The sequence below is a fragment of the Mesoplodon bidens genome (genome assembly GCF_964165515.1).
Source record: "Mesoplodon bidens genome assembly, chromosome: 9".
NCBI classification, from domain to species: domain Eukaryota; kingdom Metazoa; phylum Chordata; class Mammalia; order Artiodactyla; family Ziphiidae; genus Mesoplodon; species Mesoplodon bidens.
The window spans coordinates 44453796-44481644 of NC_138166.1; the positions used below are offsets into that span (position 1 = coordinate 44453796).

The 27849-nt window shown below is 37.8% G+C and overlaps 1 protein-coding gene across 1 annotated transcript in view; it reads right to left on the reverse strand.

Annotated features, from left to right (window-relative positions):
- The window catches only part of NXPH1 (neurexophilin 1), a gene marked incomplete at both ends in the record, with an annotated part of 289208 nt that overhangs the window by 167472 nt on the left and 93887 nt on the right, over nucleotides 1-27849 (reverse strand). The gene's annotated exons all lie outside the window — the stretch shown is intronic.

A 27849-nucleotide genomic window follows, 5' to 3' on the forward strand; every position in this document is an offset into this window, starting at 1 on the left:
CTGAACAAACTATATTACCTCTTTACATCTCAGTTTCATCACCTGTAAAATGGGGACAATAATAAATGTCTAACTCATAAGTTGTAAGAATCAAATGAGCGATCTTGTATAAACCTTTTAGCCCAGTGCCTAACACAGAGTAAGAAAAAAACAAATGTTAACTATTATCATTAACTTTGAGAAGAGTTCACTATCAAGGCATTTCCTCCCTTTATGCAATGTGATTTTGTGTAATTTCATTAGTAAAGCAGCATGTAACAGACTGTATTTTCCAAATATGGCCAAAATAACATCTGCCATCGCATGTGGTCTTCTACAATGTGACCATGCCACTCCCGCATAAAGAGGTAGAATATGTGTCTGACAAAGTAAAGCTATACTACCTCTAGATGTAGCCCTTAACTGGCCAGTTAGCTTTTACCTCCTGCCTTTTGGAACACTCTCTCTTGGAACTCAACCACCATGCTTTGAGGAAGCACAGATAACCTCGTGGAGGTACCCATGTAGAGGGAATGATCAAGGGCCCCAGCCAACACTTGCTGCTGAACTCCCAGCAAACAACCAGAGCCAACCTGCAAATCAGATAAGTGAGCAATCTAGGAAGTAGATTCTCCAGATTCCGGAGCCCACCTACCTCCACATGGAGCAGAGTTAAGCAGTTCCTTCGAAATTCTGCTTAAATGGCAGATTATTGTTGTGCCAAGTCACTACATTTTTAGGATAGTTTGTTACACAGCAGTAGATCCTCAAAACACAATACTTTATATAGTTGCTCTTCTTTTTTTTTTTTTTCACTTTCCTGGTGCTCACCTTCTCTAAGTGGGTCCATCATGGAGATACTTCTTGTTTTAGAATCTATAACTATGACACGTGCTTAATACCTGCTGTTTGCCAATCACTGGACTGTTCTGGATGGAGGGAGGAGGGAAGAATACACTGCATAAACAAACTCATACCTGTCCTCAGGTAGCAACAGTGTGGTTCGGGAGAATGACTACCTGTACGCGGAAGTAACCAAAATACAGTTACCAAATACTTAACCCCAGTGCAGGGGTTACAAATGATAGAAGCTTAAACCAGGTCCGTCTTTTCCGCATACAGATAAATGTCTAAGCAGGGAGTACACAGCCAGGACTGGCTTAGTTATGAAATGCTTCCCAAAAGTTAGATTTAAGCCAGATTTTTGAAGGAGAGCAAAAACATAGAGTAGATATACCAATGGCAGGCAGAGAATATGTTCTGTAAGTTAGAAATGGCATATGTGAAGTTTCAAAAGTAGTAATGCACAAGTCATTGACAAGACCTGTGAAGGAGACTGCTTAAATTCCAGCAAAGGGTCCTTGCCAAGTGAACAAAGAAATGAGGTTGGGGAGATCAGAACGAAGGGTCAACAAATCTCAACTCCAAGCTTTTACAACCTGGTGTGTTAGCCTTGGGAAAGTTTTTCTTTTCTCCTTTCAGACTGAAGGCTTCTCTCTAGCCCTCAAAGACAAGCAGCCTGAACAGTGACTTAGGTGCTTCTGTTACATAATGCTTGGTCTCTTCACAAACTGGCTTGCTGTGTTTTACTCAGCAGTCTGTCATCTCTTTTGTGGAATCAGGATTGCTCAAAATCTAGCCATATCTTCTGCCTGGTGTCTTCTGTCAGAGGTGTCTGAGAGGATTCCTTATACATCCATCAAAGAGGCACACTTCAAAATGGGAACTAAAAGCAAAGTGACCATATCAATACAAACTGCTCTTAGTTGATTCACAAATGTAGCTGCCAATGGAGTGCTGGGCAGAAAATAACTCCCACTGGACTTCAGTCTATCAGCTGCGTGTCAGTTTTCCCCAACCAGTGGGCTGTGTTCACTCCTGACCATTCAAACCACAGGTCCTTGACACCAGCACACCTGGGTTGCATGCTGTCTTTTCATTCAGTCCTTCTATTGAAGACCTACCCTTTATCAGAAATGAAGCTGAACGGCAGGGCCCTACCATACTGCCATCCAAGGGCTATCCTTCCCACTGCCAAGCTTTGGCAGAAAATGGCATCTAGATATGTCCTGATCTACAAGAGACTTACAGCCCATGTGAATCAGGAAATCATGGCAATTTCCCACCAATCTGAGGTCCCCCTCTTGAATTCTAATAGAATCAAATAAAATTTTAAACTGCAATTAGAAAAGCTGAGGTCTAACTGTTTCTCTCTCTTCTAAAATTTTCCTGCATATACTGTTACAAACCCTATTGTTCTGGGCCAGATTATACCATTTCAAGCAAAGAGCATTCCTAGGGAATAGGAGGACTTAAAACTGAAAAAAAAAATGAAAGAATCCAGGAAATAGATCAACCATGTTCTGTTTATTTATAAATATCAAAGCAGATATCTCTAGAACCTCTTTTCTTCACAAATACTGTTTTGCTTTTCCTGAATTTTGAAAATGAGAAAGAATGTGGAAATATGAAGAAAATATAAATAACATATACTAATAGAACAAGAACCCTTCTAAGTGTATTCATATATCACAATTCAGGGTGCTGAGAACTGCTGCTCACTTACCTACCCACACACACCCAAACGTGTAAACCCCAACAGCACAACACCCTCAGCTTCAAACCCAAAGAACACCAACGGGCTCATCCTGATGGATGTGAGCTGATCTCATACCATATGGTCCACCTCTCTCCTCCACTGATGAGTGAGTGCATCATCTCCATGTTTGGATCACATCTGTCTCATTAGACTGGAGGACTGACTGCCCCTGGCTCTTACTGTATTTTTAGACAACTTCAGCATCATCCTAAATGCCAGCAGGCTAAGACCTAAACAATGACAGTATGCAAACATTTACATAGCCTTTTCTTTTTTTTTTTTTTTTTCCTTTCTTGATTTACAAGCTCCCTGGGTCTCACATCCTGTTGGGACCAAGATTTTGACTCTTCACAAACTTAGCTCCCGACCTAAACACCCTATAAATCTCTTAAGGCTTTGTGGATCAAAATCACACCCTGGCTACTAATATGACCTTTTCAGCTCTCTAGAGATTCAATACTAAATTCCACAGTTATATCAAAGAATTTCTTCTAAGAAATGTGCTTGGAAATATAGTTGAAAAGTTTTCCCAGTGCCACAAGAAATACCCAAACTAATCAGAGTACTTATGTGATGATATGGAATTAGTAATATGTCTCAGCTAGGGAGGACTATAGACTTTGGCATCTTTATCATACAGAACAAATAGTTCAGATGATCATGACACAAGATGACTGATTCCCTTCTCTGGCATGTTAGCTGGATGGTTTTTGGTGATTCAATACGTTCATGGAGATAAGTTGGTTGGAAGACTGAAAGACAAAGAGATATTGGCTGGATAGATGAACCTGGACCTGGACTGCTACATAATTAGCACCCTGAGAAAGTTTCCTGAGTAGTCCCTCTCTCCTTATAAAACCAATCCTAGACTAGGACTCAAACTTGGGTATTGTCCCAATAAGCCAAATAGTCATGAAATTGGCCCAGGCTTCAAGCCAAGACAATGCCAAGTAACATTTAATTTAAGAAACATTTGTTTAACAATAACCACGTACCAGGCAATTTCTTTTTTTTTTAATTTATTAATTAATTTATTTATTTTTGGCTGCATTGGGTCTTCGTTGCTGTGCACGGACTTTCTCTAGTTGTGGTGAGTGGGGACTACTCTCGTTGCGGTGGGCGAGCTTCTCATTGCAGTGGCTTCTCTTGTTGCGGAGCACGAGCTCTAGGAGCTTGGGCTTCAGTAGTTGTGGTGCGTGGGCTCAGTAGTTGTGGCACACAGGCTTAGTTGCTCCGTGGCATGTGGGATCTTCCCAGACCAGGGCTCGAACCCGTATCCCCTGCATTGGCAAGCGGATTCTTCACCACTGAGCCAACAGGGAAGTCCCTACCAGGCAATTTCTGCTTCAGCATTTAAACATAGAAAAATATTAGACTGTTTCTGCTTTTCTAATAGATACAACAAGCAAAAAATGTGCACTGTCTCCCTCCAAAAAATTTTTGAAAATTGTATAAAAAGCTACCAAATTTCCAGGCTTCCCTGGTGGCGCAGTGGTTGAGAGTCCGCCTGCCGATGCAGGGGACACGGGTTCGTGCCCCGGTCTGGGAAGATCCCACATGCCGCGGAGCGGCTGGGCCCGTGGGCCATGGCCACTGACCCTGTGCGTCTGGAGCCTGTGCTCCGCAACGGGAGAGGCCACAACAGTGAGAGGCCTGCGTACGGCAAAAAAAAAAAAACCAAAAAACAAAAAAACTACCAAATTTCCAATATTTTGGGATGTCATCTTTTTAAGCCCCAGTGAGGAGATAACTTGTTTGCCCACTGGAATCCAGTTTCCACTTAGTACATTAAGGGTTGAGAAATAGATTTGTTTGTCCAGTTCTGCCTTTTTCCCTTTCAGCCAAACAGAGTCTGCAGAATCTCCAAAGGTAGCTTCACTAAAACTGTCTTTCAGTTTCTGGTACTTTTTGATAGAAGGCGTCATTTGAGAGGGATCTGGTGCCCAAGAGCTTTTCCCCCCTTCCATTTTGCAGTTGCATTTAGTTTTTGTTAAATGGCTGCCAGAGCTCGTAAATGGACTTCCCACATGACCATTAATACGTACATCTTCAAAAAGGAAAAAAAAATTTTTTCTTCCAATCTGATTTGCTGCTTTCCTATCTGTGTTACATATATCCTGAAATGTAATCTCCTGGGCAAAGAGTAAACACAAGCAGTTTTCAATTAAGGGCAGTTGAATGGTGACATTGAAGGAATCGTGGAAATAAGTACAATGCACTAATCATGCAAAACTGAAAAACAAAACAAATTGAATTTTGTTCTATGCACTCACATTCAATAGAAAAACTTGATAACACCCTGTATATTTTTAAAGCATGCAACCAACTGTCCACTGTAGAGAGAAAACAGTTTAAGAAATCATAACTCCACACTGCACAAGGTTAATGCTATTTAAAATGCAAAAGCCAGGGAGGTGGTACCACATTACATGGTATTTTTACCATTTACACACCCAGGAGCAGATATGTCTATCTTTCACCTTGACATCTGATTGCTGTGCTAATGCCATTTAAAACTAGATGGAAGAAAATTATATTCTCCTAAGGAGTTGCCTGATTCTTTTCTTTAAAGAAAAGAAAAAAAAATAAAGATAGCCATTTTGATTCAAACAAAGTGCTACACAGAAACCTCTGGACATAAATCGCATCAGGCCTCTATAATTTTTGCTTGCTACTGGCTATTGCTGGGATAATTGCATAGGAAAACTATTTATGTAATTGTCAGCAGTAATACTCCTGGACCAAGGACCAAGGCCTCCTGCAAATTTCTACAAATCATTACTCTCCTTACAGTTTGTGGGTCTTTTTTTTCTTTGTTTGTTTTTTTCCTGAAGATTACTGGAGTTAAACCAAATGGAATTATTGTTCTCAGACTTGGGAAGCTTCACTTTAATTTCTGAAAAGTACAGACAAATTTTACAGCTAAGCAAACTGTGTCCTTTGTTTAAGAAAAAGGGACTCCAGAGGGTTGAGGGGGGGGACAAAATGCACTTCTTCAAAGCTGTGGATCTACCTGAACAAACTGAAAGCTAATCTGGTGAACAGGGTCAAAGAAGCCATTAGACAGTTTAATTCAAAGGGGTTGGACATGGGAAAAGACATTTGACAGTATTTGTACAACTCTGTTTTCTTGCTCATTTGTTTTATCTTCCAAGTTGTTATAATGCATTATAGGAGTGCAGAAGCAATGGATTATATACTTAGAGTAGTAAATAAGGCTCAGCAATACACACACACACACAATGCATTTCCCTTCTTCCAAAATGGTAGTTCTGCCTTATTTACAATTTAGCACCTTTTTATAAGATATTATAAACACATTATTTGTTCTGACTAGACCTTTCCACATTTCTCATAAAAACAGTCTTGATGAACATTGGTAAAGGAAAAATTTTTAATTCCTGTGAAATTGTTTGGTATTTAGTATATTCTCTTTCAACAAATTTGTTCGGATTTTCCAATGTTTTGATCACAACATGCAGTAGCAAAACTTCTTTAATACTTTAAATTTTAGACAAAGGATGTAAGCAGAAAATTTATTTGCAAAAGAGGAAACACAGATGATAAGTAAACATTTAAGAAATGGGAATTGAATAGGATGTGACGGTTGGCCTATTAAGTTAACTAAGACATTTTTTTCATAATAATCCTTAATGTTTGTGAGGATTTGGTGAAACAGACATCCTTTTATACAGCTGATAGAATAAAAATCAGCAAGATGTTTCTGTAAAATAATTTTATAATACATAGTGAAGGTTTTATTTTAGACAGTATAGTCTTTGAAAATGAACGCCTATCTTACGAATGACTATCCTAAAAATAATTTTAAAATCTAACAAATATTCACATATAAAACTACTTATTATTCAAAATAACAAACATTCTTAAACAATCTAATTGTTCAACAACAGGAGCATATCAAATAAGTTATGGTACTATGTGCAATGAGTTATTTTCCACTCATTCAATGGTGTTTTCAGATCCAAAATTTAAAAATATGTAATGATCTGGAGAAATATTCATATAAAGTGAAATACAAGAGTTAAAATTGTACATGTATGTGATTCTAAAGTCATTGTAAATAGTAATATGGATAGGAAAAAATGCTGATCATTTCTGAATAATGGGGTTGCAAATAATTTTTATTTTCCAATCTGTGTTGGTACTTCATCTTGTTTTGCATGTAATATGTCCATTAAATAGCCATTGTTTTGGATATAAATTATCACTATACTTTCAAAATCTACAAAATACAGAAGCACTGTACTTCGCAAAAAGTCTAGGGAAGAGTTTGCCCATGTTTCTTTGGCTCTTAAAAAAAGACTTCAGGGGGCTTCCCTGGTGGCGCAGTGGTTGAGAGTCCGCCTGCCGATGCAGGGGGACACGGGTTCGTGCCCCAGTCCGGGAGGATCCCACATGCCGCGGAGCAGCTGGGTCCGTGAGCCATGGCCGCTGAGCTTGCGCGTCTGGAGACTGTGCTCCAGACTGTGCTCACAATAGTGAGAGGCCCGCGTACCGCAAAAAAAAAAACAAAAAAAAATTACTTCAGGGATGAAAAATGTGAGCTAACTCTATAATGTGAATGCTTGGAACTGAAGTGTTGAATACTGAGATCCTTTTGGAATGCCATTTAAAAATATATCATTAATTTTGTTTTAAGTTGAGGTTGCCAGTGAAGTTATTACCATAAGCCAGATCCCTGCACCCTCCTTTCACCCCCAAGCATTTCATGTTCTGTCACTTCCCTCTGGAATCACTAATTGTCTCCTAATTGTTTCTATCCCCTACAGCCATTGATGGCTGTCACTGGAAAGACATTCTCTAGTGGCTTTAGCCAAGAAACAGTCAGTCAGAAGCTTGAACCTATTCCTGCTTTCACCAACATCTCCAGGTCACCTCAGGCAAGTTTTGTAACCACCTATTTCAAAATTGGGTTGCATATTATATTCTTCCTCACTGAGAAACAAAATAAGACATAAAGATCACCAGATACCAACTTGCATTCTATGGTTTCAGTTCTCACTGTTCAGTGTCCAGTGTGTCTCTCTGCCTTAAGGAAACTGACATAATTTAAGAGGAATTCAAGAAATACTAGTAGTTTAGTGGCTACAACCACATACACAAACTGGACTTCCTGGTTGTGAATCCAGCTGTCGTTCGCTAGCTATATGATCTTGGTAAATTCACAGACTCTCTGTGTTTCTATTTCCTCCTTTGTAAAAACAGATTAAATGAGTTAGTTAACACATATACAGCACTTAAACCATTTCTGGTATAAAGCAAATGTTAGCAATTATTTTTAGAAAGCTGTAGTGCAAGCTCTGACAGTTGGCTTTTCTTTTTCTAATGCAGGTACTTGATTTAAGTTTTGATTGCTGAGGAATCCGCTCCAAAGGGGCATTCACTTCAAGGACAGATATCTCAAATAAACACATTTCTAGCCATAGGACTAGATAAAGAGCCAAAAGCTTCCTGCCTCATCCTCCCTTCTAGGCTCCCTTGTTTTAGAGATCTTTGTTGATTTCTGATAACTAACCATTGGGCAGCTTGTTTTTTTTTCCTTTTCTGGAATTTGAATTCCTGCTTTTATGTTTCAAATTCACTGATAAAGAGTATGCCCTCGAAATCCTAGGTCCTGACCCCTTGATACCCAGTAAAAGCAAAACCCTGGACCTATGTGTCCTCTCTCTCTCTCTCCCGCTCAGCCTCACTGTATGGCCCCAGGTATTCCATGTAATTTCCAGGACTTGTAAATAATAAACTTTTCAAAGCTTCCCAGGTAGTTATTGTTGAGGGCAACTTGCAATCATAGTAAGAACCACAAGGGCCAGGCCAGACACAATACTGGCCGAGACTGGCACAAAATAAAAATGTCTTCTCTCTTCCAAGGTTAAAAATATGTTAACAAAATTCCTGGCTACCAAAAAGTACAGATTACATGTTGGAGGGTCTGTTCATAAACAGTTCCATTTTCCACGAAGGGAAAAAAATCTAGTCTATTGGGTTAGTCTCAGAGGTAACTTACTCAAAACAGAGTAACACACTGGAGTTGTTAAATACTTAGTTTTTTTATATTGACAGAGCCTCATTAAATAGGTTTGATATACAGTATACTTACTCAGAATAGAGCCAAGATAAATGAGGATTCCCAAGTAGTTTTGCACGTGTTTATATCTGTCTGTGATGTACAGATTTAAAATAATTACATTTCATTTTGGCTCACGTCAACCACAAGTTAGCTCAGCACAATTTAATGGAGAAGTACATTGCCTTTGCACTTAATGAGGCCACATTTGATAAGAGACTCTGATGGGATCTGGAATCATAACAGTAATGAAATCCAAGGTTTGGATTCTTGGTTCATTAGGCAACAAGACTGGCTCTTCAATATACTTGTTTCCAAAGAGAAAAAAAAAAAAGAAGGCCAACTTGTTAGGTTTTTTTCATTTATTTTTTAAGATGCTAGAGAATGAGTGGGCTTTTATCTTTCAGTTACTAAACAAAGGAGTTCTACAACAGCTTTGACTTAAAATAATGAATCTTAACTATGAATCTTAACTATCATTTAACTACTCCATTTACTTACTGATGAGGAACTGAGGCCCACAGATATAATGTTCTTGCCAATGTCAAGAGCTGGTTAGTGTCAAAAGTCAAGAACAAGTATAATGACAGTAATTGTTAGTATTTATTGAGCACTTAACGAACCACAATGTTAACTTATTCAACCCTCAAAACAGTCCCATTTAACAGGTGATAAAATATGATGGCACAATAGAATTAAGCAACTGGTCAAAGATCACACAGCAAGCAGCAGACTATATTGAGAACCCAGGAACTCCAACTCCAGAAACCACACTCTCAACCCTATACAATACTGACTAGCGAAATGACCTGAAAGTTCTCATGTCAAAGGCCGCATCAGACACATATTACTCAGTCTGATTGGAAGTCAGAAAAGATGAATACAGTCATCCCTCGGTATCTGCAGGGGATTGGTTCCAGGACCTCCAAAGGACAACAAAATCCGTGGGTGTTCAAGTCCCTTATAAATGGTGTGGTACAGTTGGCCCTCCATCCAATCTGCAGTTGGTTGAATCCAGGGATGCGGAACCCACAGCTAGGGAGGGCCAACTGTATCTCACTCTCTCCAACCCCAGCACTTATACAACCACCTAATAGCCTTCTTATGAGCTCACAAGTTAACCAGGTCAGAGGGTTTTGATACCTGGAAAAAATATCCTGATTGTTAGCCATCACATTCTTCTGGATTCCTTTTAACAGAGAATGGACCTTATGCAGATGGAAATTTTCTTGGAGAGAGACTATCACTGCACAGCTTGCTCCTTGAACCCAGGACAATGCTAAACAAGGTACCCCAGCAACAATGGACTATACTAGAAGTATTGATCACTGAGACTTCTAGCAAAGTCCATGAGTTGGAAACTTACTTTTTAATGTGAATGTCATTTTATTGTTATGTGACTTTAGAAATGTTGCTAAACTCCTTATCTAAAATGTTGGGAGAATAAGATTTACACCTCTTCTATTCATTCATCCACTTATTATGTATCTATTTTGTACAGCAGCCAGGTGTCTGTCACTGAACTAGGTAAAGGCAGAAGTGAATTTATTGAGAAGCTAGTGAAGCTTGAGCTTGAGGGCCCCTCACTTCCCTGGGCCCCTTCAAGGGAACAGCTGGCAGCGGGGGACAACAATGTGTTCTCATAATCATATATTTTTCCAAAATTTGCAAAAGAAGATACTTTAATTACAATCAGTTAAGGCCACTGTCTCTTTCCCCCTTGGATTTTCCCTCTCTCTTCCTTCCTTTCCTGTGTACTGTGGCTTTGGAGTGATTACACAGATTTTTGGCATCCACCTTAGGGGAAACTAAATTGCGAATTGTTATATTTAGTTGGATTTGAATGGGATATATTTATGTGGCTTACAGTCACCTCCATGTAGACCTAAATTCTTGTTAACCATCTCAGTTTAGGAGTATTTCCAGGAGTTCTCCTACTTCTCAGTGTTCCCACTCATCTAGCATGATCACACAGAAGTCCAGGTCCAACATCATTTTACAATATGAAAATGCTCTGCAGCCTCTGACACCAGAATTATGTGGATAAAGAGACACAAGGTTTGAAATGTATAGAGCCAGATATTACTACTACAACTACTACTACTGCTATTACTGTTATTATTATTATCATCATCATCATCGAAATAGAAATGCCCCTAAAGGGTCTAATGCTTTAAGCTCTCATTAGCAGGCATTAGTTGACAGTTCACTGAAACCTAGACAAGCTGATGGTAGGGGATGGAAGAGGGATGAGGGGCTCCTGGGAAAAGTAGGCAAGCAAAAAATAAAATATTTGTCCTGACTGAGTTCTGGCTGCTGCTACCTAAGTTAGTGGTTTGAGAGTTTTTAAGGAGTATCAGAATCACCTGGAATTTTTGTTTGGCAACGTATAGTCCTGAGCACTACTCCAGACCTACGGAAACCGAATATCTAGTTGTGAGGTCAGGGAGTATGCATTTCAAGAAATTCAGGTGATTCTAAGAGAGGTAGTCCATAGATCACACTTTGATCTAAAGAGACAAATTTCTAAGAAAGCTAATCCAATTAACTGAGCTGGAATATCCGCAGATACATGACCAGAGGTCCAACAACCACCTGTGAAGAATATCCCCATCTGGTTTCATTTAATGATCTGATGGGATCTAGTTTTTTCCATGTTTACAATTTTCTTTCCCAAACTCAATTGCCCTCTGGGGTGAGTAGGCGAAACATACATTTATGTACTCAGTTTTGTAAAGGAAGGAAAAACAACTCCAGGTATGTTTGAATATTCTTTCAAAGGTTAATGTGTAGATGTTCTTGGCACTCACACATCTAAATCATTACTCCAAAGTGCACAGTCGTAATACATATGAAAAAGAAATTTCTGCATTATACAATGATCCAAGAACAAGCTTACAAGGTGTGCATAATCATTGATATTTTAATTAGCTTGCATCAAAAGATCCCTGACCTTTTGTTCCAATCTTTAGGGTAAATCAAAAGAGCAACAACTGGTCTCCCTACACACAGTGAGCATTTAGCCTACACAAAAAAGGTGACTTTTTTTGTTCTTCAACATAATTAAACCCAGATATGGACTGACCATGTCAGACTTTGGCCAGAAGCTAACTTGTATGAGAGCTTGACATAATCATATTAAGGGCTAACAGTGCTTAGTTGCCATGAACTAAAAAAAAAAAAATACGAAATAGTGTAGGTGTATATTCTCTGCTGCATGTTAATAAGCTAATTGGCGTCTAAGCAGTTGATATTTATAATTTCTATATTTTAATTGTGAAAATCATCAATATTATAATCGCTGAGTAATATTTCCTTTGACTATTAAACTACTAATTGACCTAAGTGAGCAGAATATTGCTAAAAGCAAATACAGTATTTTGTTTTAGCTAGAGAAGAAGAAAATTATTTGGAGGCTAGTATTTTGTTTTAATTTAATTAGAACCATTGTGTATGAGGTTTCTCTTTGTATGTCCTCTAAGCAAAATTCCATGTTCAACTCTAGAAGAGGAGAGTTTTTCCTGATGAAGTTTACATTATTACTTGGGACATTTCTCTAGTGCTATTTTTCCTTCTTTCTGCTAAAAAAATTTGTTCTGAGCAATAGAAATAATTGGAATTTTTACTATAGATGTGCAGTATATATACATGTACAAAATCATCTAGCCTAACACCATTATTAACTGATGAATAAAAATATGCCCCAAATCAGAGAGTGTCCTTGTGACAGAGGCAGGGCTGGAACTCAACCTTCCACTCCCCTATTAGTGCTCCGATTTCCCAAGCTACTCTCTGGGATAAAATTTTCCTTAAATAATATTTCTCTTTCTTTATTTCAGACTTACACTAAAGAGATGTTTCTCTGGCAGCTGTTTGATAAAATGTTGCTCATCCATTAAACTTCAGTTCATAATTCCTATCCCGTGAGAGCAGGAAGATGCTGTTCCCTTCAGCACAGCAGCAAAGATAAGCAGATACCCATTAAGAAATTATTCTGTTAATGTCAAGCTTGACTAACGTGGTCAAATAGGCTTCCCTGAGCTTCTATATTCAAGGAAAGGGGTGGGGGGAGAATAAGACACATTGCATATGATGAAGCATTATATATATTTACATTTTCCAAAGGGTATATGTACATAGTTTTTCTTGACTTTTGAAAAATCCACAAGATAAATCTTTTATGTCTAGGATATATATAAATTGGATTACAGATGATGAAAACAATTCTTTATATCATAACATAATGTTCCACTTAAAGAAATAATAGGCACTGTAGCACTGAGGAATAAAATAAAAAGGAGCATAATAAAAATTCTTGTAAATAAAAAAGCCACAGAAATCCATCTAAATCACACCATCATATGGCTTAGTAATTCTGCTTTATAACATTACACTGCACTCTTAATTTCCCAAGCTTTTGGTTTATAACATATGTGTATGGTATCACCAGATAGTGATTGCTTCAAATGCAGAGCATCCTCCCATGAAAATCTCTATCTTGAAAGGATCTTGAAAGACCCTTTACAAATCTTTCCAAGAATATAAGAATTCAAGGATCCAAGCATTTATGTGCTTGTCTGTATAAAGCAAAGGTTTTCAACTGGGAGTGGTTTTGTTTCCCAGGGGACATTTGGCAATATCTAGGGACATTTTTTATTGGCACTGGGGTAAAGAGTGTATTGGCAACTGTTGATTAGAGGTCAGGGATCCTGCTAAAATTTCTACCACATGGGACAGGCCCACAAAAACGAATTATCTGACCCCAAATTATCCAGGCCAAATAAGCTAAAGTAACAGATGCTGTGAGTTCTTTAGAATGACATAAAGTTTTTAGTCACTTAACTTACTGAGAAATGTGTGTTTAAATCTTATTGCTTGTGTCACTACCTAGGGTTACTGGGCAGATTTCTTAGTGAGAGGCAACACATGCAGCAGCAAGAACATGAGGTTTCGGAGCTTGGAGACTTGGTTTCAGTAGATGCAGCTCTCTCTCTAATTAACTGTGTGAACTTGGGCGATTCACTTAACCTCTAATGCCCTCAACTGCTTCATCGAAAAAATGAGAGAATCAATTTAATTCTAGAAATCCCTTCCAGCTCTAAAATTCTATCATTCAAATGAGAAGGCAAATCACAACTTTAGAAAAAAAAAATTTAATTAAGATACCTGGCTATGCAATCATTAAAAACAAAAATACCTGAAGAGTACATACATTAACCATTAACTGCACTGTTTCAATACATTTGTGAGCATTTATTGAGAATCCATTATATGCTTAGCACTCTACTTGTTGATATAGAGATATAAAAGAAGGATTAGACACTGTGCATCTCTATGAGTAAACTAGACTGAATTATTAAAACCCATTAAAGAGATGGGGTTTTTGCCCAAAGTGAATATGTAGATCCTGAAATCAGGATATCCCAAGATCTTTGGTAAAATACAAATTCCTGATCCCTTAGTCTTAATGGGTTGGGATTTCTGAGGATTTGGTCCAAAACCTGCATTATTACAATCACTTCCAAGTGAGTATGTATACTGTAGTTTAAAACTCACTGAATTAAAATTAATGAATAAGAGAATCAGAGAAAGAAACATTAATGGCAGGTCAGAATAGTTAAAGGAAAGTCCCTAGTAGGTAAGATGGAAGTATAAATAGATGGGGTTTAGAAAGAGCCAGGAAAGGTATTCATGTGGAGATTCAACATGAGCAAAGGACCAGATGTGGGAGTGGATGAGATGGACTTGGGAGTCAATGAAGAGTCTCAAGACATCAGTACTTGTACTGAACAGAAATAATAAAGTGAGTTAGTTGTATACATGGATGCTAGAATCAATTTGAAAATGTCTATCCCCCCAAAGAACAACCATCCTGGAAAAAAAATTAGTTCAGAGATGTTTAAATCCTATTTAAGTGTTGTCTGACTAAAATGTGTTTCACTGATTTTTAAGCCATATATGCAATTCAAGAAGAAAATAAAATTACTCAATGCATTAAAACTTCTAGATCTCAAAGTCTCCTAATTCATTTTATTTCTCAAAAGCCCATGTTTATTTGCTGAATAACTCTTATTTCCCTCTAGTACCCATATTATTTTGCCAGTGTAAACCCATACATAAAATGACATTCCTATACTGACCATTTTTATACACCTTAACATGATTTTTCCTCTTGAGAGGTGGGAACTGAGAGTTTCCCCCCCCCAAATTCCAAGGATATTTCACTCAAATAGTTGTATAATATAAATAATTACATCTGTTAAGTTGTTAAATGGACTACTTTATTGATTTTTAATTTATTTTCACTATGGTCAGAGAATCTTTTCCGTGACTTGAATCCTTTTAATTTATTGAAACAGTTTAATGACTTAGAATATAATATCCAATATCTTCAAACTTGTTTCACACATTTTGTCCATCTTTGGTTGTTTTGAGTAAAAGTGTAAATTCAACCCCCATTGCTTCATTTTCACTGGAAGCAGAAGTCCCAATTCAAGTAGATTATTTAAATATATTACTATTCCTAAAAATTAATTGACTCAATGCCATTAATATTACTGTTAAAACTTATATGGGAATATCAACTCTTATTATAATTATGGAAATAATAGATTGAGTTTATAACGTAGTTCTTGGTAAGGTCTTAATGTAATATATTTAAATATCATTTTTCTCAGATTCTGATAAGAACCACTGAGTCTCCCATGGTATTGGATATGTATTTTGACCATCCAAGGTGGGAAGTTAATTTCTTAAATTACTTCCCATGTGATTCTATGATTCTGTGACATCATTCACCTTCTTCCCCAAATAAGAATTACTAGTAATTTGTTTTTAAGATTATTGGACCTAGAGACTGTCATACTGAGTGAAGTAAGTCAGATGGAGAAAGACAAATATCATATGATATTGCTTATATTTGGAATCTAAAAAAATGGTACAAATGAACTTATTTACACAACAGAAATAGAATCACAGATATAGAAAACAAACTTACGGTTATCAGGGGGCAAGGGGGGAGCAGATAAATTGGGAGATTGGGATTGACATATACACACTACTATGTATAAAATAGACAACTAATAAGAACCTGTTGTATAGCACAGGGAACTCTACTAAATACTCTGTAATGACCTATATGGGAAAAGAATCTAAAAAAGAATGGATATATGTATATGTATAACTGATTCACTTTGCTGTGTACCTGAAACTAACACAACATTGTAAATCAACTATATACAATAAAAACTTTTTTAAATAAAAAATAAAATAAAATGAGGGAGTGGAAGCAGAAACTCTTTGCTCTGAGTTCACTTCCACAAAAAAAAAAAAAAAAAAAGAATTCATATATTCAATGCCAGGTTCTAAGAGTTACCAAAGAAGAGAAAAATTCAGTTCCTGCCCTCCATGAGCTAAAAGTATAGTAAAAGAATAATAAGTATTATCATCACATTTACTTATAAAAAAAGTTTGCAACCTGCATTTATGTTTGAAGACATGTATTTGGTAATATTATTAACACAAGCTTATTGATAATTAATCAATACAAACTTTACTTCCAACACTAATAATACCTTAAGTTTATATCTAAATGTCAGAAAAATTCTATTGCCCAATACTGCATTTCATAGGCATCCTTATACATCATCAGAGGGAGTCGTAGTTCTGAAACCACTGTGAGAGCCTAAACAAGCATTTAAAAAAAAAAAAAAAAAGCTTTATACAAATTTTACAGATAACTCACATTTATCTCATTTAGGAAAGATACAGAAAGTAAAGATAGGTGTAGATCATCTGTTTTTTCTGCTTTTTTATCAATCACCGTTTTAAGTTAAACAGTATATAAGTGCACACAAGAAAACATAGTAGCCTCCTTCTCACCACTCCCCACTCCCCAGTCCTATTCTCCAGCAGTAACCACATTCAACATCTTTTGTTGTTTTTCCGGTAATTGCCTTAATGTTTCTAACTATAAATATTGCTTTTTTTTTTTATTAAGCTTAGACACTATTCTCTGACATCTTGTCATTTTAGATGAGAATTTAGCTCTTTTTCACCACTACCCTCAACTCCTTCTTTTCCACTCACCCATCTTTTCGGTAGAATGAAGTTACTATTTGGGGTTACACAGGTAAGCAGTGTTTAAATAATTCTGACTGTGTAATATTGTTCATCAAGCCAAACAATGTACAATGATGACATTTCCTTTACTATCCATATTTTCTTGAAGATACTTGTCTCATTTCCTTAGATTTACATGAACAATCACTAATATTTTCTAAACTTTTTTCAATTCAAACACCAATAATATTTTTCATGTTCAAACACATTGGATAACCTAACAATTTTATTTCTTTCCTAGAGACCTCCTTCCAGTGGCCCTCCACCCTTCTTTTTAAGCCATACTGGTTGCTGTCCAGGCCTAAAGCACTGTTGTCATCTTCTAACATCCCAACTGAACTGCTCTGACAATATTCCCAGGGCAACATTTGAGCAGATATCTTTGTCTGCCAGACTGCAGTCCCAGACGTTCCTTCAAAAGTACATGTAATAACTTCTAGGTAGGTAATATGGAGAACTTCCTTCATTTAGCAAGTGTGGTGGAGGGGAGATAATACTTAAGTACTGTTTATTGACTTCATTCATGCCATGGATATTGCCAAGTACGTGACATACATTACATCATTTATTTTCACTACATCTCTTTGAGGTTGGTACCCATTATTATTATCCCCATTTTACAAATGAGGAGACTGAGATTCAGAAACATTTGATACTTATCCAGTGTCACACATGTAAAAAGTACCAGAAACTGGTTTCAAACCCAGGTTTTATCTCACCCCTAAGGTATGTTCATAACCATTTTAGTGCACTGTCTCCACAGTGTATGAATGTATTCAACTCTGATTGCTGGAGAAGACAGGAAAGGACTAGAAGAGAAATTGAAGGCTTGTACCTCTTAAGGCAACAATTTATTCCCAGGTCTGCCATTAGCTGATCAGACATCCTCAGGCAAATCACATGACATCTAACAACAATAATCACTGTAAGAGCCAACATTGATTGAACATTTATTCGTAGCACTTTTGGATGTTTTATCTCATTTTAGTCCCATGAGAATTTTTTTTTTTTTTTTTTGCGGTACACGGGTCTCTCACTGTTGTGGCCTCTCCCATTGTGGAGCACAGGCTCCAGACGCGCAGGCCCAGTGGCCATGGCTCACGGGCCTAGCTGCTCTGCGGCATGTGGGATCCTCCCGGACCGGGACACGAACCCGTGTCCCCTGCATCGGCAGGCGGACTCTCAACCACTGCGCCACCAGGGAAGCCCCCATGAGAATTTTTTTGATGTAGGTGTTCTTATTGTCATTGTTATTATTGTTACTATTATTATCATTTTTAGTCTCATTTTATAAGTGGGGAGGCATACCTCAGGGTTCTACTTCTCTCACCTTTCACGTGAGTGAGTTGAATTGATTACCTCTAAATCATCTCTTTCTAAAAATACCTTCCCTTGAAATAGTTACAAAGTAAAACCTACAAGTACATATTGGATTTGCACACTTCAGAGAGAAAAATACCAATTACAGAATTTTTAAACTGGAAGAAACTTTAGGGATCACCTCTAATTGCCTCATTTTTCAAACAAAGAAACTGAGGCTCAAAAAAATATGAATTGGAGCTTCCAGAGTCACACAGCTAGTGGAGACTAGTACCCAAATGTGAATAATTCCCAGTTTAGTGCTTTTTCCTACATCGAAGAAGGCAGGGAAATAGCACATAGAGAGAAAAAAGGAAAGAAGAAAGGAAGGGAAGGGAAGGGAAGGGAAAGAGACAAGACAGGGAGATAAAGAGTAAGCAGTGTGGAAGTCCCTACCACCATCTATTCATCATTCAACTAATTGAGAGGCCCAGAAATACAAAGAGTACAAAAGTGAGTACAAAACATTCTATCATTAGAAGGAGTTTACAATTAAAAACGAAGGACAGTATGTTAAGACATTATTTTAAAACATAATAATAAATGTAATAATTTGTGAATTCAGTCCAAAAATGAGAGTAGAATATATAATTTGGCATCTAGAATCTAAAGAATCCATAATGGAACTCTCAGTTTCACTCACCCACCATGTAAGTGTCACCATCTCAGTAAATGGCACCACTATTCAGTCAGCTACTCATGGCAAAAATCAGCAAGCAATTTTAGCTCCTTCACACCCTGTATCTAATCCATAAAATAAATCCTCTTGATCCTATTTCCAAGATATATCTCAAACATATTCACTTCTCTCCTTCTCTGTTTCCACAACTCTAGTCTAAGCCACCCTATTCTCTTGCCTGGGCTATTAATACAGCTTTTTAAATAGTCTCTCTTCTTCCACTCTGGTCCCATACAATATATTTTCTACCTAGCAAGCAGGATGTCTTCAAAATCAGGTGAACCAGATGAAGTCACTCCGTTTCTTAAGCCTACCAATGGTCATAGTAGCCTCCTTTCTGTAGTTTATAACTGAACTCATTAAGTGCTTTTCTAGGTAAACCCAAGAAGGTACAACCAGCATCCCTAAACAACCACAACCTACTAGCAAAAAAGAGCCATTTGTGACTTCAGTAACAGAATATGATACATGATATGGTTCTTAGAAGAGCAGACAACAATATCAAAAAGGTGCATTGTTAGTTAAATCTTCACAGTGCAAAAACAGAAATATTCTAAAATAATTTTCTTATCACCCTAGAATCCACTTACTGTCACCCATCTTTGCTGTTCTCAATGTATTATTAGAATTGAACTTCAAACACTCTGTATTATTATATATATGTTTATATACTCTGTATTATTTATATATGTGTTCAATCCCCCAAATAGAAGTTAAACTCTTATTTTCCTATCTTAAATCTCCACATTCATAGGGATAGAAAGAAGAAAAGCAAAGGTGAACAGAAGTGCATGATCTTAGCAGTCTGGTAATGCAGTCAAGTGGGATTGGCTGTTATTAAACACAGTTACAAGTGTGATTATGAAAGCGGAAGGATGAAGTATTTAGGAAGAATTGAAAAGACAATGCTTTTCTGAGAAAGGGATCATCTAAGTTGAGACCTGAAGAATAAACAGAAGTTACCAGAATCACTTGGACAAAGCGGGGAGCTGGGTGGAAAGTGGGAAGGAGAAGCTTCCGGTAGAGGAAGCAGCACAGTGGACAAAAGATGTACAGGACATGATTCTGCCATCACATATACCTTAATCTGTTCACATCCACCACCTTTGAAAAACTCAGCCTTTTTGCATAACCATAAATTGATTGAAATGTATCATTAAAATTTTACCTTGTCAAAAAAGGTCCTGCCTGAACCTCCCTATATAAAAGAGCATCCCAGTCACTCTTTCTTCCTACCTTTGTTCCAACCCAATATTGACTACCACTTGAAGTGGAAAATATTTATTTGGGGTTTGTTTTTTCTTTCTTCACCCACTAGACTCTAAGCACCATGGGAGCAGGATCTTGGTTTGTTCTTATTTTTGTTTTTTCTGTGCTGTACCCCATTCAATCCTGGTCACCAAGGCAGGTCAGCACATATCCTCTTCAGGCCTGTATGATAGGAATCCCACTTATCTCATTTCAATCTCTTTTTTTTGTTAAAAAAGAAAAGAGAGAGAGAGAGAGAGAGAGAGAGAGATAAAAAGGGAAAAAAGGCCCATCATCATGGGCTTAAATTGTAAAATCCTTTTGATAAATTTTTCCAAAATCCCAAGTGAAGCATGAGATTCTATTATGTATATCTAAATTTGTCCTTACTATTTCCACGGGTTGCTTTTATGGTACAAACCTAAAGGTGACAAACATCTAAACTATATTTAAAACCAAATCACAACTGCTATAAAATGCATAATTTGAGCCAGATAATCTTTGCTGTGCAACTCTCTGTCTGTCTATATCTTAACTTCAGCTGGGCATAAATGATGTCAAAGCATCTGGATAAAAAGAAAAATAGTAGTCAATGACCCAAACTTCTTGGAACACTGCACTTCACATTTATTGATTTGGGCATTTCTAGATGTTAAAGGTAGTACACACAAAGCAAACTGGGTGCTGTGTTGTTGGGTTTTTTTCTTTTCTTTTTGTTTGCTTGTTTGCTTGTACTTTTCACACAGATATTTTTGTGCCATGAGAACAAATTATCAAGACAGACAAAAAATAGAGTATAAGTAAGCCCCAACTTAGTAAGTATAATGACCCACATTGTAATTTTTATCCTACCAGTAACTTTGAGCAAATGACTTAACCATGCCTCAGTTTCTTCATCAGTCTGGGGTGAAAATGCCCACCTGATACAGAGCTGTGACAGGAATAGAATGATAAAATAGATCTGAAAACACATCAAATATTTGAGAGTATTATAATTTATAAATGTAAGGTGCCATTATTGTATGATATCTCTTCTTTGGCTTACACATTATAATAGGCTTTTCCTCTCCACATTCTCAAGAACTTACAATAACATCTTTCCTCATTTTAGAAACTGCTTTTATATAAAAGATTATGAAATACCTTAGTTGCAGATCCTTCTTTCCCATTAGCTACCAAGCAACTCTCCTTGTAAGTAACTTAACGCATCAATGTGGCTGGGAGATTATTATTGGTATGGAGAATTGTTCCATATAGTCTACAATTTCTTTATACCCAAAAGTTTCCAACCTAGTAGTAAATGGATTGTACTGTACTATCGAAAAGAAAAAAAAATTAGCAATCACTTTATTATAAAATGGAATGTTTCTAATGGCTCATTTATGGCCCTGAAAGGTACTAGAGCCTTTTTCATTACATTTCCTTTGGCAATGTGGTATTTTCATAATTTTTCTCTTTGAGGCACCAGTGTCTGTTCAGAATCCAGTATGACCTCTAACTATTTCAAGTGGTAACTAAATAAATACATGAACAGTAGAGAAATTCCATCTATAAAGTGATAGCTTGATCTATAAAATAACACCCATATTGATTTTTGTGTGTTTCCAATGACTTGACTGATGTTGTTTTTCATTAAATTAATAAGTTTTGGTGTTGCGGAAACACAACATGTTGTTAACACTTGTTCAAAATTGGAAAAGAATTTTCTTGCTTATTTGTTTATTCTGGGGCTTAGTCCTCTGGTTACCCTAGATTAATTTTCAAGGTCAGTGAACTGAGGCATACTTCTAACAGCGCTCACAGAGTTTTAAAACATTCTCTCTCTCATCAGTCTCTCCTTCCTCCCCTTGGCACCAAAATATTGATCAGCTTTTCTCTCAGTGTCCTACAGAGGTGACCAGGATGCATGCCTAGGAGTGAGCAGCAGCCTGAAGAAATATAAGACTAATGCTGTGAGGTTCTATTTGCAATTAATTTGCTTTCTTTTGAAGGAAGAAATTTTTTTCTGATTACAAAGTAATATATGTTCATTGTGGTACAAAATTCAGAAAAGGTATAAATTCTAAAAAAGTAAAGAAATTACCTACAATTCCCCTAACCCTAGCTAGCCATAAACAAAATGAAATTTTCAATTTAGTTTTCAAATGTTTCCTTACTGATTCCTTTGATGTACATACTGCCTTGAGCCAAAAAAACTATGTTGATTCTTCAGATTTATCAACTAATGTTGATTTTATACATATATCTGGGGGGAGGAATGGAGAATAGCAGATTATTTGCACTTCTTAATGCTATGAGTTACGTTCTTATTTTAGAATGTGTATGTTAAGAGTTCCCCTTCACCAATAAATGTATTGGTACCAGAACACATAGGCGAACAACAGATGAACCAGCAAGATGACTTCACTGTGGAGCTGATAAGGACCAAATGTAAAGCTAGAAGAAGAAAGATAGATGGATTCCAGGGGAAAATAAGTAATAAAAGCAGACAAAGTATGTGGGGTTTGATGTCACACAAAACTGGATTCTTGTCTTTGCTTATGGCTATGTGACCTCAAACAGGTTACTTAATTTCTCTGCACCTCAGTTTCCTCAACTGTATAAAACAGGCATAATAGCAGTACCTACCTGAGATTTAAAAGTGTGAATACATGTAGAGCACTTAGAACAGTGCCCCTCAGAGAGGAAGCACTCAGTACATCTTAGCTGCTGAGAGTAGCAATAGTACAGTATTTATCAGACTCTGAGCTAAGTGTCTTGCATACATTGCCTCATTTACTCCTACACTACCCTATAAAGTAGGAGGAAATGATAATGTACCCAGAACACTTTATCATCCAGAAGCTTGAATTACAAATGAGAAAACTGAGGTTTAGAAAAGGATTCAGTTTCTTGCCCAACACCAGGGAATCTTAAGTGATAGAGCCTGGATTTTCACCCAGTGCTTATGGCTGCAAATGACACTACTTTTCTTTTTTTTTTTTTTTTTTTTTTTTTTTTTTTTTTTTTTTTTTTTTTTGCTGTACGCGGGCCTCTCACTGCTGTGGCCTCTCCCGTTGCGGAGCACAGGCTCCGGACACACAGGCTCCACGGCCATGGCTCGCGGGCCCAGCCGCTGCGCGGCATGTGGGATCTTCCGGGATAGGGGCACGAACCCGTGTCCCCTGCATCGGCAGGCGGACTCTCAACCACTGCGCCACCAGGGAAGCCCTCACTACTTTTCTAAGTATGGCATCAGGACCACCATCAGTACATCAGTATAATCAGAATATCTGTAACAGGGCCCAAGAAGCTATAGGTTTAACAAGTTCCCCAGGTGTGTTTTAGGCCCCAGATCATGGCTCAAAAATTCTGAAATTTTATTTGGAGCCCTGCACAAAGCAGGCCCTCAGAAAATATCAAACGATAATCTTGCAGCAGGTGAGATATTGCTCCAAAAAGAGACCAACCAGATACAATGCAGAAGCAGGGCTGCAGTGAACATCTGCCTTTTTTCCCGCCTAAAGGTGTCTGTTTGCATGTTGATTTTTATCTTATGCTTGATGAATTAATACACATATTTAATTATATCATGTGTTGTCCCATCAATACCGCTTTGCAGCTATTTTACATTCAGCCTGCATGCCAGATTGAATTAAATGGTTTTTTTAAAGCCTATAAAGAGGGAAAATATCTTTCCCTGGTTGGTATCTTTTACATACTGGTTACTAAGAGTCTGTAAGCTAAAGCAGGTAGTAAAGTTCATTTGCTAGTGAGGAAGCCAATTTGACTTTTATGGCTATTAATATTTTATGGAGCACAAAGCAGAATTATTGATGTTGCTCCTGACTTAGACACCTCTGTAGCTATCGGGACTGAGGGCACCTCCATTTGGGAAGCAGTTCTCCTGACCATCCCTAAGGGGACAAATGATCACAGACAAACAGCTTCCAGGTCCTGGTCATAAGATCCATCTATATGCAGTGATACCTCCTATGAGTCACCAAGAAAAGTTATTGCTATTGCTTTAATACTAGATGTGATATATTATAGGCTTTAAGTAATCTCGGATGGGGTAAAAAGGACTTGATCATTTAAGAAAAGTCATTATCACAGCTGAAGCATCCCCAAAAGATATTAATTCAACATCTTTCTTGTGTGCCTACTATGTGTCATGTATTGTTCTATAAATGCCATTTATAGAAGTGAGAAAAGTCAGAAATAGGCAAAAGGATCCACTTTCATGGGTCTCATATTCCAAAAGGGGGAAGGGGAGAGTCCAATAATAAATACAAATGGATTTGTCAGGTGATAGTACTTGCTGAGAGGGAAAGTTAGGCCAGATAAAGGGTAGAGAGTAATTAAAAGGAGTTCTACTTTAGATAGGGTGGTGAGGGAAGGTGTCTCTGATATAAGGTAACACACTAGCAATTACACCATACACTTCACTCAGGTAGGAAGAGATATTTAAGGTTTGAGAATTTTTCTACAGTGTTGCTGTATGTGTGGAAATGTTGCTTCATTCAACAAACAGAATATACTTACTCTAATGTGGTACTTCACACATTGACTTATTTTCAACTTCACAACAGAACACCCTTTTGTTGTTGTCATTCATTCATTCAATAACTATTTTTTTATTATTTCAAATTTCCAGGTACTCTACCAGGATTGAAAAAATAATAGTCCATAGTTACAGAGCATTTACTAAATGCAAAGCCCTATGCGGAGCACTTCACATAGCTTTACTGACTGGCAAGTCAGATATTATTATCTCCACATCACCAATAAGGGGTGAGACCCTGAAGGGTTGCTGAACGCCCAGGTTCACATCTCTGTTTAGTGCCAGGGCTCAGACTGAAACCAGGCTTCCTGATCCCCATTCTAGTTTTCCTAAAACTAAAACATACAAAACTTTAGGTTAAATTTTTTGCCTGCTTTGAAGGCAAATGAGATACTGTATATCCCAGAATAAATATGCCTCATTGCTAAACGAACCTCAAAAAGCCCTGCCTTCAGATAAATAAATTAGTATTAACTTCATTTATAGATGAAGCTTTCACCAAAAGAATTCAGTCAGCCCAAGAAACAGGCTAGTAACTTTATAGTACAAACCAGATGTCTGAATGGATGGTCTCTCTAATCAGAGTTTGTCAGCAGGGCTGGGAAAGTGGGCAAGTCTGTATAGCAGCCTTCCCTCTCACCTCACCCACGAGACCATCTCCCTTGTTGACTCGCCTCATCCCTCATACCAACTCTGGACCCAGCCAGGCCAGTCTCCACTGTTGCCTGCAGAATCCCTACAACAGCCCACTCTCCTGCCCACCCCCTCAGAGTAATCCTCCTGGAGCATGTGTTGCTCACCAGAATGGTTGTCCAAACTGTTATACACTAAGATCAAAGATTTTAGGAATCCACTCTGTCTCAGCAGCCTACTTCATAGAATCTTAAAGGAGAAAAGAACCATAGACATCATCCTAGACCAACCTGCATTGTTTACAAATGAGACCCTGAAAGAATGCAGGACTTATGGCTAGTTAGTCCTAGGACCCACCAAAATGCAGATTTCCTGCTTTGAGTCAATTATTCTTTGTACTCTATCACTTTGCTTTTTAGGTCTTAATATTGTAAAAGAACAAAATCTCTAATATTAGTATTTGGGGCATTTGTTACAAATTGATAGAAGAGATTTGAAGGGGAGTTTGACTTTTTGACATTTCTCAGTTCACATTCCTTGGCCAGCCAGCTACTCTGCCCATCCATGGGGTAAGCAAATTTCCAATATACTCTTCATGATGATTGGTTTTCTCTATATCTTATTGAATGATGGGCCCACAGGAAATTTCCTCGACTTCTTCCATTATTTGTAGGGTGACTCTGATAAAGAATGAGCTAAAAGAAATCAAGATTGTTTTCCTCTACATAATCATATCCTCATAAATAACCAGTGATTATCTCCAAGTGCTCAAATATCAACAACTTACTTTTCACATTATCTTCATTTTAAAGGGGATAAAACAAAAGTGACACAGAGAAGGGGTGATCACACAGCTAACCAGTAGAAGAGAGAGATCGGAAACTAAATTCAAAATACTCTCAGCTTGATATGAATTACTCTGAACCATTTTTCTGATATACAAAAAGGAGGAAGTAAAAATAAAAATTGCAAACATTTATGGACCACTGACAATATGTCAGGATATTCCCTAGCTCACTTATGCTCACAACATCCTATAGGGTAGGTAATTATTATTATCTTCATTATACGCCTGAGAAAATTCAGGTTAAGCAGAATTAACTAAAATTTGACCAAGGGAGTAAATTTAATAAATGGCAAGGCCAAGACTTGAACAACACAGGCTGCTTGATCCTTCAGTCCTCACCTAACTAGTACTACTAGTGAAGCCCATTCTTGCCAGCATGAAAAATGGGTCACGGCAAGTGTAGACCCCCATCATAACTCCTAACTAGCCTCCTTATCTCCAGTATTCTTTCTGAAATACAATCATACAAATGATTGTAAAAATACTAAAAATGTCCATCATGTCGCCCTTTACCTTCCCATATATACCATGCCCACACCTTTCTTGTGCTACACCTCCTGCCTTGAATCTCCTCCTCCCTCACTCTGGCAGGCAGAATTTTGTCCCCCCCCCCAGTGCCACACCCATGAATACGTTTCCTTATGTTGCCAAAGGGACACTGCATATGTAATTAATGCTACTAATTAGTGACCTTAAAATAGGGAGATATGGATTATTTGAGTGAGTCTAGTGTGATTACATGAGCCCTTAAAAGCAGAACTTTCTCTTGATTAAGGGTAGAGGAGGAAATCAGAGAGATTTGGAACATGAGAAGTTTCAACACCCCATTCAACACTTGATGATGAAGGAGCCACCTGTCAAGGACATAGGGACCTGCCCTACCGCTGCAAGGAGCTGAACTCTGCCAACAACCAGTGAACGTGGAAGAGGGCCTTGAATTTCAGATAAGAACTGCAGCCCCAGCTGATACCTTGATTTTAGCATGGTGAGACCCTAACCAAAGAATCCAGCCATACCCTGCTGAACTTCTGACCTACAGAAACTGCAAGATAATAAATGGGTGTTGTTTAAACTGCTAAATATGTGGTGATTTGTTACAGCAACACCTGGAAACTAATACACTACCTTCTGTCTTATTAGTTTCAACTCCTTTTTCAAGGTCCATCTGGGATAGAAAAAACAGATATCTCAACTTTAAAATAAAACTTCAAATAGTAAACAAGTATACGCAATTTCCCTGATATCTCTCCTTTCAGCCACTAAGCCATTCCCTCTACTCTTCAACAAAATAAAAACTTTATGCTTCTCACTGGTAAACTGGAGCTGTTCCTTGAAAGAAAAATGAGGGGGAAGAGACCACTGCAAAAAGGAACATATTTTTCATATGCAAATGAGGCATCATTCCAGACAAAGAGTCTTAAAACAAAGATAATTCAATATGGTCTATGCCTTGCACTTCATCTGTGTGGATTTCATGTTAAAATGAATCATGTGTCTGTGCTTGTTGTTTACTTATGGGATGCAATCTGCTGGAAAAACAAACGCTTTTCTGCAATCCAAAGTCATGCCTAAATCCCACCACATCCTCCGGAAATATGTCCAGCCTGTAGCCCCAGGCTGCGTGGGCGCTCCTGCCCACTCCAGCTCCCCACAGAGCTGTCACCCCAGCAGGCAGCCCAGGCACTGTGGAGAAGGGCACAATCTGTGCTGCTGCTGGTGGGCACTGCCACAGGCCTCCAAACTCACCCTTCAGGGG